Below are 9,820 nucleotides of genomic sequence, written 5' to 3'. Positions count from 1 at the left end.
CTTTTTACTAATTTCTTCTTATTTCCCACAAATCCCAACCTCAGAAAAGCACTTTTCTACTCTTTGTTTCTATGAGTTTGAATTTTTATTTAGATTTCAAATATACATGTTACCATGCAGTCTTTTTCTTTCTCTGTCTGACTTATTTTACTTAGCATAATCCCTTTAAGGTTCATCCATGCATTGCAAATAGCAGGGTTTCCTTCTTTCTCATGGATGAATAGTATTTGTTTGTGTGTACATATACAACTTCTTTATCCATTCATCCACTGGAAGACACTTGGGTTGTTTCCATATCTTGGCTATTGGAGTGCAGGTCTTTTCCATGGCTCTTATGTGAGCTGAATATGGCAGCCACGGTGGGTAGATTGCTGTGGGCTATGGTTACCCTATATGTGAGCACCATTCCTGAGGCATCTCTGCCTCTGCAGCACATAGGCCTGGTGCTTCTCAAAGAATGTGTTTCACAAATGTATTTTGGTATGCTTCCAGTCAAGCAAAATTTGTCTTTAGCACAATTACTTCATACCATGTTCCTGCCTTCACCCAGTATACACCTTATTTTAAAAGTACAGCTATTGGCAATGGAGATTTCAAAGAACTAAGCCTTGATGACTATAAAGGGTAATTGGTGTTCTTTTATCCTTTGAATTCCACCTTTGTGTGTCCTACAGAATTTTTTTTTTTGCTTTTAGTGACAAAACGAATGAGTTTCATGATGTGAACTGTGAAGTTGTAACAATTTATGTGGAATTTCACTTCAGCCATCTCACCTGGACCAACATGCCAAGGAAGAATCGCAGTGTGGGCCACGTGCGCAATGCACTGTTGTCAAATCTGACTAAATAGATTTGCACCTGAGAGTGCAGTGTGCTGTTGGAAGTTCCTGGTCTTGCACTAAGTGGTCTCTTCATAATTGACTCCAACAGAATCATGAAGCATTTGAATGTCAATGATCTATCTCCCAGTGGGCCAAAGCATGGAAGAGACCTTCCACGTGGTGAAGGCATTCCAATTTGTGGAAGTCCATGGAGAAGTATGTCCAGCAAACTGCACCTCAGATTCTCTTATGATCAAGCCACATATGACTGCTTGCAAAGAATACTTTGAGAAGGTAAATCAGTAGATCATTCAAGTGCACCTACAGCTTCTCAAAAGAAGCACAGTTGGAACTTTTAGCATTTCAAAGAGGAGTATGCATAGAAGGCAAAAATCAGTTATGTTTGCATTCATAAATACTACTCCAGATGTTTTTGTAATATTGGATAGGACTTTTAAAACATGGTTAAGTACTAGCATAAGTCATTTATTGGTAACTTCTTTATGTCTAGCTATTTATAGACTGCCTAGTTCACCTGTTTTTTTTTTTTTTACCATGTCTTAACTAGGAAGCACTCTTCTTAGCCTTACTTGGACTTTTGCGTGCACCAGTGCAGTACAAGAATTGAATGCCTCTCATCAAGGGTACTGAAATTTTCTTGTTGAATTTCCTTCATATTGAATTGAATTTTCTTTTAAGGTAACAAAGATAACAGTTTTAAGTTATTAGCATCAGCAGTGTATTTAACTCTTGGAGTGGAGATATATACGATGAAACAAATGTGAATCATGTTTAAAAAAACATGGTGGCAAAGTAACTTAACTGATCATGCATGTTCCCCACCCCTGATATTTTTAGTTTACATGGTTATTTTACTTATTTTATTTGTTAACTGACTTAGTGTCTGCATACATATCTAAATATTGATAGAAGGTATTTATAGAGCACATTTATTGAATCTGAGAATTGGATATTGAAATTATTGTAATTATACTTTATGAAGGGCTCAGTGTAAAGTATATAATAAAAAACAAATATTTTAAAAGAAAGGAAGACCATGGGAGTGCAGAAATCTCTTGGAGATACAGTTTTCATCCCCATGTAATTAATTGTGATTAATTTAATTTTAAAAATAATATTTGACAGTTATTGGAAAAATTTAAAGTATATTTAGAACAATTGAGGTATATGGACCTACTTAACTATAAATGTTACAAAATATGAATATAGATAAAATATTTCTGATGAGCATTTAACATCTGTATTGGGGTGTGTTCTAAATATAAAATACATACCAGGTGTCATAGACTTACTATAAAGCAAGAAGTAAGATGATATTCTTAATAATTTTTATATAGAAAATTATTCTATAAATGTTGTTACTAGAACATTTAGATTTCTTTTTTTATTGTTGTTCAAGTAGAGTTGTCTTATTTTCCACCCCTCCCCTGCCCCACCCCACTGAACCCCAACTCCCACCTTCAGTCTTAGCCACCTTTGCTTTTTCCATGGGTCTTTTATACATGTTCTTTGATAACCCTTCCCCTTCTTTCCCCTGTTATCCCCCTCCCACCACCCCTCTGGTAACTGTCAGTTTGTTCTTTATTTCAGTGTCTCTGGTTATATTTTGCTTGGTTATTTGTTTTGTTCATTAGGTTCCACTTATAGGTGAGATCTTATGGTATTTGTCTTTCACTTCCTAGCTTATTTCACTTAGCATAATGCTCTCCAGTTCCATCCATGCAGTTATGAAAGGCAGGAGCTCCTTCTTTCTTTCTGCTGTGTAGTATTCCATTGTGTAGATGTACCATAGTTTTTTGATCCACTCATTTACTAATGAGCACTTAGGTTTCTTTCAACACTTGGCTATTATAAATTGTGCTGTTGTGAACATTGGGGTGCATAGGTTCTTTTGGATTGGTTTTTCAGGGTTCTTATGAGTGACATTATGTTTCTACTGTAAAGTGTTTCTCTAGAACACTAGAGTCATCTAATCCTATTTAATGTAAATATATTTGAAGTAAAAGTCTCCCTTTGGAATTTTACTTTTCCATCTTAACTCTTAAGGATACCATCACCTTACCAAGCTTATCAGGGCTGACCTGAATCAAAATGGCACAGAAGAGAATCTTGGGTGGGGCTTTCTCAGAGCTGTTTTTTTAAATGCATCCTGTCCCTTTCAATCTATGCTTAGGCTCACTTATAAGACCAGCACACTCAAATCATTCTCCCCCAGCTTTACTTGCATGATAAAACCATCCAGTATAATAATTCACACTAAAAATATGTAGTTTGATGTGCTCTTTCTTTCAGGGTTATTTGCTTTTTAAAATTTATTTCCTGTAGAGATCAACAGTTAACTCAGAGGGATGAATTTAAGGATATGGTGATCTCTAAACTTGAGATATATCCCACCAGGGGTATCTTCCTGATCCAGTTTTGTAGTTCTAAACAAAACAAACAAAAAGCCATGGTCTTCCTCAAGATTCTCTTCCTGTCCCCATCTTTAACTCATGAGTAAGTAGCCATTGATACATAAGTAATCCTTTGCTTTAGATAAATGTATCTGTTTCATACTGACAAGTGAGATCTTTATGGGCAATCAGCAGCAGGATGTGAAACAGATTAATGTACCTTTAACTTGCCTCTTTGTTCTAGAAGTGACAATGATGAAGCATTCCCTTTTATAAGACTACCAGCTCCTGTAGGGTTGGCTTCTTAGAACTTAAAATACAGAAATAGTGTTCAGTCAATTCATTTGACTTCATTCTTAGGAGCTTATTTCCAAAAACAAATAAACAAAAAAACCTTCTAATCTCAGTAAAACACAACCTGTTAGCATTGAAGGACCCACGGGGTGATGGTGATTCATCATTTATTTTTTTCCAATGGAATCTATGGCTGGAAGAACTAGATGATGCTTTAAATGATATAACCTACAGCATGGACTCTGTCTCCATATTTTATTAGGGAATATTCAATATGCAATCATAGATACAACAACATGACTATTGTTTCTACCAATGTAAGGATAAATGTGCAATTTGATTACTTTTTAAAATTTCTCTTAGTTTTTTAAAACTCTTTTTAAAGATTTTATTTATTGATTTTTAGAGAGAGGGGAAAGGAGGGAGAAGGAGGAAACATTGATATGAGAGAGAAGCTTCAATCAGTTGCTTCTCATTCATAACCTTACTGGGGACTGAACCTGCAACCCAGGTATGTGCCCTGACTGGAAATGGAACCAGCAATCTTTTGCTTAGCAGGATGACACCCAACCAACTGAGCCACACTGGTGAGGATAAAACTCTCTTTGGATGGAAGACTGATGTCTTGTATTTTTTTCTGAGCATTGACAGAGAATGGAAGAATTTAATTTTTTTTTGGCTGAAATAGAGGGACCCATTTAACTGAAAAGGAGGAACGGTTTTAGGAATTCATAGTTATATTATACTTATCAAGAATACAAGAATGTGATTTTGAGGTACCCCAAAGAGGGTTTATTTATTACCCCTTGCCAATGGAGAACTTGAGACAGAATATGGCTAAGCAGTTTTCAAGTGTTCTACGGTAAATTGGCATTTGAAAAACGGAAGGGTCATCAAGGAACATGTATAAAGGACACATGGACAAAGCCAAAGGGTGGTGAGAATGAGGGCGATAGGTGGGAATGTGTGGGGCTGGGGGAAAATGGAGACAACTGGACTTGAACAACAATAAAACAAACAAACAAAAAAACAACGTGAAAAAAGTGCAAAGAAACAATTATGAAAGATATAGAAAACCACATATATTAGTATTTTATAATCTTGTGATGATACATATTGTTTTAAACATAAAACAAATAATAAAGAAAATGATTGATTAAAAAAAGAAACAGGATTAGAATCCAGGTCTCCAAATCTTGGGGATTTATCCATTAGCTCAGTCCAGCAGTTTCTTTTACAAGAGCCTCCCGACATAACATATACCATCAGTCTTATTTTATAAGAGAGATTTTGATGGTGGAGCACATGGTCTCTTCCCTTCACCCTCGAAGCACTTGACTCTAGCGAATCAGATCATGACAAAGAGGGCACTTATGGCCCTCTTTTCCAGGTTCACACCCCCATCTGTTCATCCTTCTTTGTGTTCCTCTTTCTCAATAAAACAATGTTCTTACTGTTCCTTTTTTTTTTTTTATTTGGCTATGTATGTTCCCCAAAGCCTTTTCTGTCACTCATGTTCTTGCTGTCCTGACTCCTTTAAAATTTTTCTAGTCAGTAGGAATATCACTGACATCTAAGACACTGGGCTCCACATTTCATCCCATCATGGCTTCTTTCAATGTAATGGATAATATGTAACAAGATGCTTTCTACCCTTATGCCATATACATTTTGGAATAACTTTGATTCCCTGGAGGAGTAGTATAGATATTACTTGAGAAACCCTTGTCCTAGAGTACTTTAAAATTCAGAGAAAAAGAACAAGGCCTTGACTACAAGTTCCTGATGCTCCATTGGCTGTTTCAGCTATCATTTACATATGACTTATTCTTTGAAGTACCACTTTTGTTCTTACTCTCATTCTTTCTACATTATTATTGTTGAATATCTTAAAATGACTTGATGATATTATTTTTTTTCTTTTTAGCTAACCAGTGAACTTCAGTTTGTGCCTTGAGGGAACCCAGTGTGAGATGTGTATGTGTGTGTCTCCACTTACACACATGTATGTGTATGCCTGCATGCACATTTGTTCATGCACTCCCACTCATTTCAGGGGCTTGTGTTTAACTCCAGAAACATTGACTCTGGAATCATAGATGTTTTTAATGCCCAAGCTTGATACTTAAAAGCTGTGTGAGCCCAAGAAGGACTTTTTATATTCTTGGTCCTGTATAGATACCCAGGACATAGCTGCTGTTGTGGAGAAGCAATAGAAAAAAACCAAGTTCTATGGGAAACCATGAAAGCCAAAGAGAGGAAAGATGACTCCTCACTGGTGAGCCACGGTCTCCAAAAAAGAACTACTGCCACCCCTTTGTTTCAAACTGGCACTCCGGAATGGAAAATCTGGAAAATCCTCTGAGGGAAACTAGTCAGCCTTTCTTTCAATGCTGTAGACTGTATTTTGTTTACATGGTACCAAAAGAAATGGATAGAAATTATGGCAATTTGCTTCTGACCATAGCCATTCTGTTTTTCAAAAAATTTGCTATGTTATTACAAACAATCGTATAATTAATATCAATGTACTTTCCTGTGTTGGGCTGAGTGGATATTGTCAAAATGAGAATGTTAGATTATAATTTGAAATATTCTCATTTTTTTCTTGAACATATCAGCCCTGTGCCCTTTGCCTTAACATATTAAACTACATTTTTTACATTTTATTTTGTCTATTTTTAAAGTATTTTGATTGTTTACGCTATTAGTTTTCCCAACTCCCCCCCTTAATCCCCCCTCAGCTCTGCCCCCTCAACCCTCCAGCATTCTCCTCCTCTCAGTTAATGTTCATGGGTTGTACATGTAAATACTTTGAGTCCTGTTTCGTACATCATTTTTATATCTCCCTGTATATTTTATGCATACTAATTATGCATCTTCTCCCCTGTACTTTCCCCTCCATTCCTCCCTCCCCCATCCCCATTGATATTCCTCCATGTGATGTCCATTTCTCTTATGCTGTTCCTGTTCAAGTTGTTTGCCTGGCTTTTGTTTTCACCATTTTTATTTTTGTTTTGGTTCATTTGTTGACAGTTGTGAGATTGTTGTCATTTTACTGTTCATATTTTTTATCCTCTTTTTCTTAGATAAGTCTCTCTAACATTTCATATAATAAGGGCTGGGTGATGATGAACTCCTTTAACTTGACCTTATCTGGGAAGCACTTTACCTGCCCTTCCATTCTAAATGAAAGCTTTGCTGGATAGAGCAATCGTGGATGTAGGTCCTTGCCTTTCATGGCTTGGAATACTTCTTTCCAGCCCCTTCTTGCCTGCAAGGTCTCTTTTGAGAAATCAGCTGACAGTCTGATGGAAACTCCTTTGTAGGTAACTGTCTCCTTATCTCTTGCTGCTTCTAGGATTCTCTCCTTCACTTTTGTCTTGGCTAATGTAATTATGATGTGCCTTGGTGTGTGTTTCCTTGAGTGCAGCTTTTTGGGAACTCTTTGGGCTTCCTGGACTTCTTGGAAGTCTGTTTCCTTTGCCAGATTGGGGAAGTTCTCCTTTATTATTTGTTCAAATAACTTTTCCACTTGTTAGTTTTCCTCTTACCCTTCTGGTATCCCTATAATTCAGATGTTGGAAGGTTTCAAGATGTCCTGGAGGGATCTAAGCCTCTCCTCATTTTTTCAAATTCTTGTTTCTTCATTCTTTTCTGTTTGGTTATTTCTTTCTTCCTTCTGGTCCACTCCATTGATTTGAGTCCCCATTTTCTTCCCATCGCTATTGGTTCCCTGTGCATTTTCCTTCATTTCACTTAGCGTAGCCTTCATGTTTTCATCTAATTTGTGACCAAATTCAACCACTTCTGTGAGCATCCTGATCACCAGTGCTTTGAACTGTGCATCTGATAGGTTGGCTGTCTCATCATCACTTAGTTGTATTTGCTGTGGAGCTTTGATCTGTTCTTCCATTTGGGCCGGTTTTTTTTTTTTTTTTTTTTGTCTTGTCATGCCTGTTACATATGAGGGGTGGAGCCTTAGGTGTTCACCAGGGCGGGGCAACCCAGTCTCTGGGTTGTGATACTGTATGTGGGGGTGGGGTCTGAGAGGGAACAATGGTGCTTGCTTCGCTCTCTGCTGGATTTCAGTCCCTTTCGCCACTCCCCTAAAGGAAACTGGACCTTTGTGGTGCTGATTCCTGTGTGGGTGGGCTTGTATACATTCTAGGACCCTGTGGGTCTCTCCAACAAACTCTCCTGTGAGGCTGGGAGTTTCTCCCTGTGCCTCACCCCCCACAGGTGTTTTCAATCGGTGTTTTGAGGCTTTATTTCCTCACGCTGGAGCCCTGGGTTGTGTGGTCTGTCTCGCTTCCCAGTTTCGCCTGGTTTATCTGTGCTCAAATGTGGGACCACCAGGTCAGCCAGCCACCTTGTGTGCAGTGCCTCGCTTCACAATTGCTGCCTTGCTGGGTCTGCCCGTTGCCACCCTGTGCCTGGGGTCTGCCAACCACCGCCTGCATGCCCAGGGTCCACCCACTGCCATCTTGCATGCCCGGGGTGCCTTGCACACCTGGTGCCACTGCTTTTTGTGCCACGACCCCTCTCTGCCTGGCTGCCTGATTCTGCTCCGCCTACCGGTTTGGATGAATGTGTCTATTTTAACTCCTTGGTTGTCAAACTTCCATACAGTTCAATTTTCTATCAGTTCTGGTTGTTATTTTGTTTCTAAATTATTGTTGTCCTTATTTTGGTTGTGTGAGGAGGCACAGTGTGTCTACCTATGCCTCCATCTTGGTGGGAAGTGAGGATGTTGGCTGTAGGTTTTTCATATATGGCCTTTATTATGTTGAGGTATGCTGTCTGTACTCCCATTTTGTTGACAGTTTTTATCATAAATGAATGCTGTACTTTATGAAATGCTTTTTCAGCCTTTATTGATACGATCATGTGATTTGTGTCTTTCATTTTGTTGTTGTGATGTATTATGTTTATTGATTTGTGAATACTGTACAATCCTTGCATCCCTGGGGTGAGTCTCCCTTAATCATGGTATATTATCTTTTTAATGTATTGTTGGATGTGGTTTGCCAATATTTTGTTAAGGATTTTAGCATCTATTTTCATCAGCGTTATTTGTTGTCTTTCTTTGTTGTGTCTTTTATCTGGTTTGGGGTTTAAGATGATACAGGTCTCATAAAAATAGTTTTGGATTCTCCCCTCTTCTTGAAATTTTTGGCATAGTTTGATGATAGGAGTTATCTCTTAACTAAGTGTTTGGTAAAATTTGCCTGTGAATGTATCCAGTTCAGATCTTTTGTATGTCAGGAGATGTTTGATTACTGCTTCAATTTCAATAAATTTTATCAGCCTATATCAGTCTATTCAAGCTTTCTGCTATTTCTTGATTCAGTTTTAGAAGATTATAAGTTTCTAGAAATTTGTCCATTTTGCCCAGGTTTTAAAATTTCTTCACATATAGCTATTCATAGTAATTTCTTACAATCCTTTCTTTTTCTGTGTTATCGGTTGCAATTTCTCCTCCTTTGTTTATAATTTATTTTGTTCCTCTCTTTTTTTTCTTGATGAGTCTGATTAAAGCCTTGTTGATTTCCTTTATCTTTTCAAAGATAAAGCTCCTGGATTTATTGATCCTTGAATTGTTCTTTTAGTCTCTATGTCACACAGTTCTGCTCTGATCTTGATAATACCCTTCCTTCTACTCATTCTGGGCTGTCTTTGTTGTTGTTCCTCTAGTTCTTGTAAATGTAATGTTAGGTTGTTGACTTCAAATTTATGTATATTAGATAGGCCTGTATTGCTATGAACTTCCTTCACAGGACTGCCTTTACTGTGTCTCATAGATTTTTGGCTATTGTGGTTAATTTTCATTTGTTTCCAGAAAATTTTTGAATTTTTCCTTGATCTCATTGTTAACCCATTCATTATTTAATAGCATGTTATTCAATATCAATGAACTTGAATGTTTTTGAGTTTTTTCCTTGAGGTTGATTTCTAAGTTTCAAGCCTTTGTGATTGGGGAAAACACTTGATATGATTTCAATTTTATTGAGTTTGTTGAGGCTCCTTTTGTGACTTACCATTTGGTCTATCATTGAAAATGTTCCATGTGCATTTGAAAAGAATGTATATTTTGCTCCTTTGTGGTTAAAAGTTCTGTATATATAAGTTAGGTCCATTTTCTCAAGGGTGTTGTTCAATGCCACAGTATTCTTTTTGACTCTCTGCTTGGGAGATCTATCCACTTTTGACATTAGGTATTAAAATCCCCTTCAATGCCTGTGTTGCTCTTGAAATCTTTCTTGAAGTCCTCCAAGATTTTCCTGTAAAT

General features: G+C 37.4%; 1 pseudogene; it reads left to right on the top strand.

Annotated features, from left to right (window-relative positions):
- Positions 1 to 347: 347 nt before the first annotated feature.
- Positions 348 to 1,204, top strand: LOC114504545 (annotated as a pseudogene).
- The last annotated feature ends 8,616 nt before the right edge of the window (positions 1,205 to 9,820 follow it).

Source organism: Phyllostomus discolor, chromosome X (assembly GCF_004126475.2).
Source record: "Phyllostomus discolor isolate MPI-MPIP mPhyDis1 chromosome X, mPhyDis1.pri.v3, whole genome shotgun sequence".
In the NCBI taxonomy this organism is placed as follows: Eukaryota; Metazoa; Chordata; class Mammalia; order Chiroptera; family Phyllostomidae; genus Phyllostomus; species Phyllostomus discolor.
Note: the sequence above shows the minus strand (reverse complement) of the source record. Positions and strands in the feature narration are given on the sequence as shown.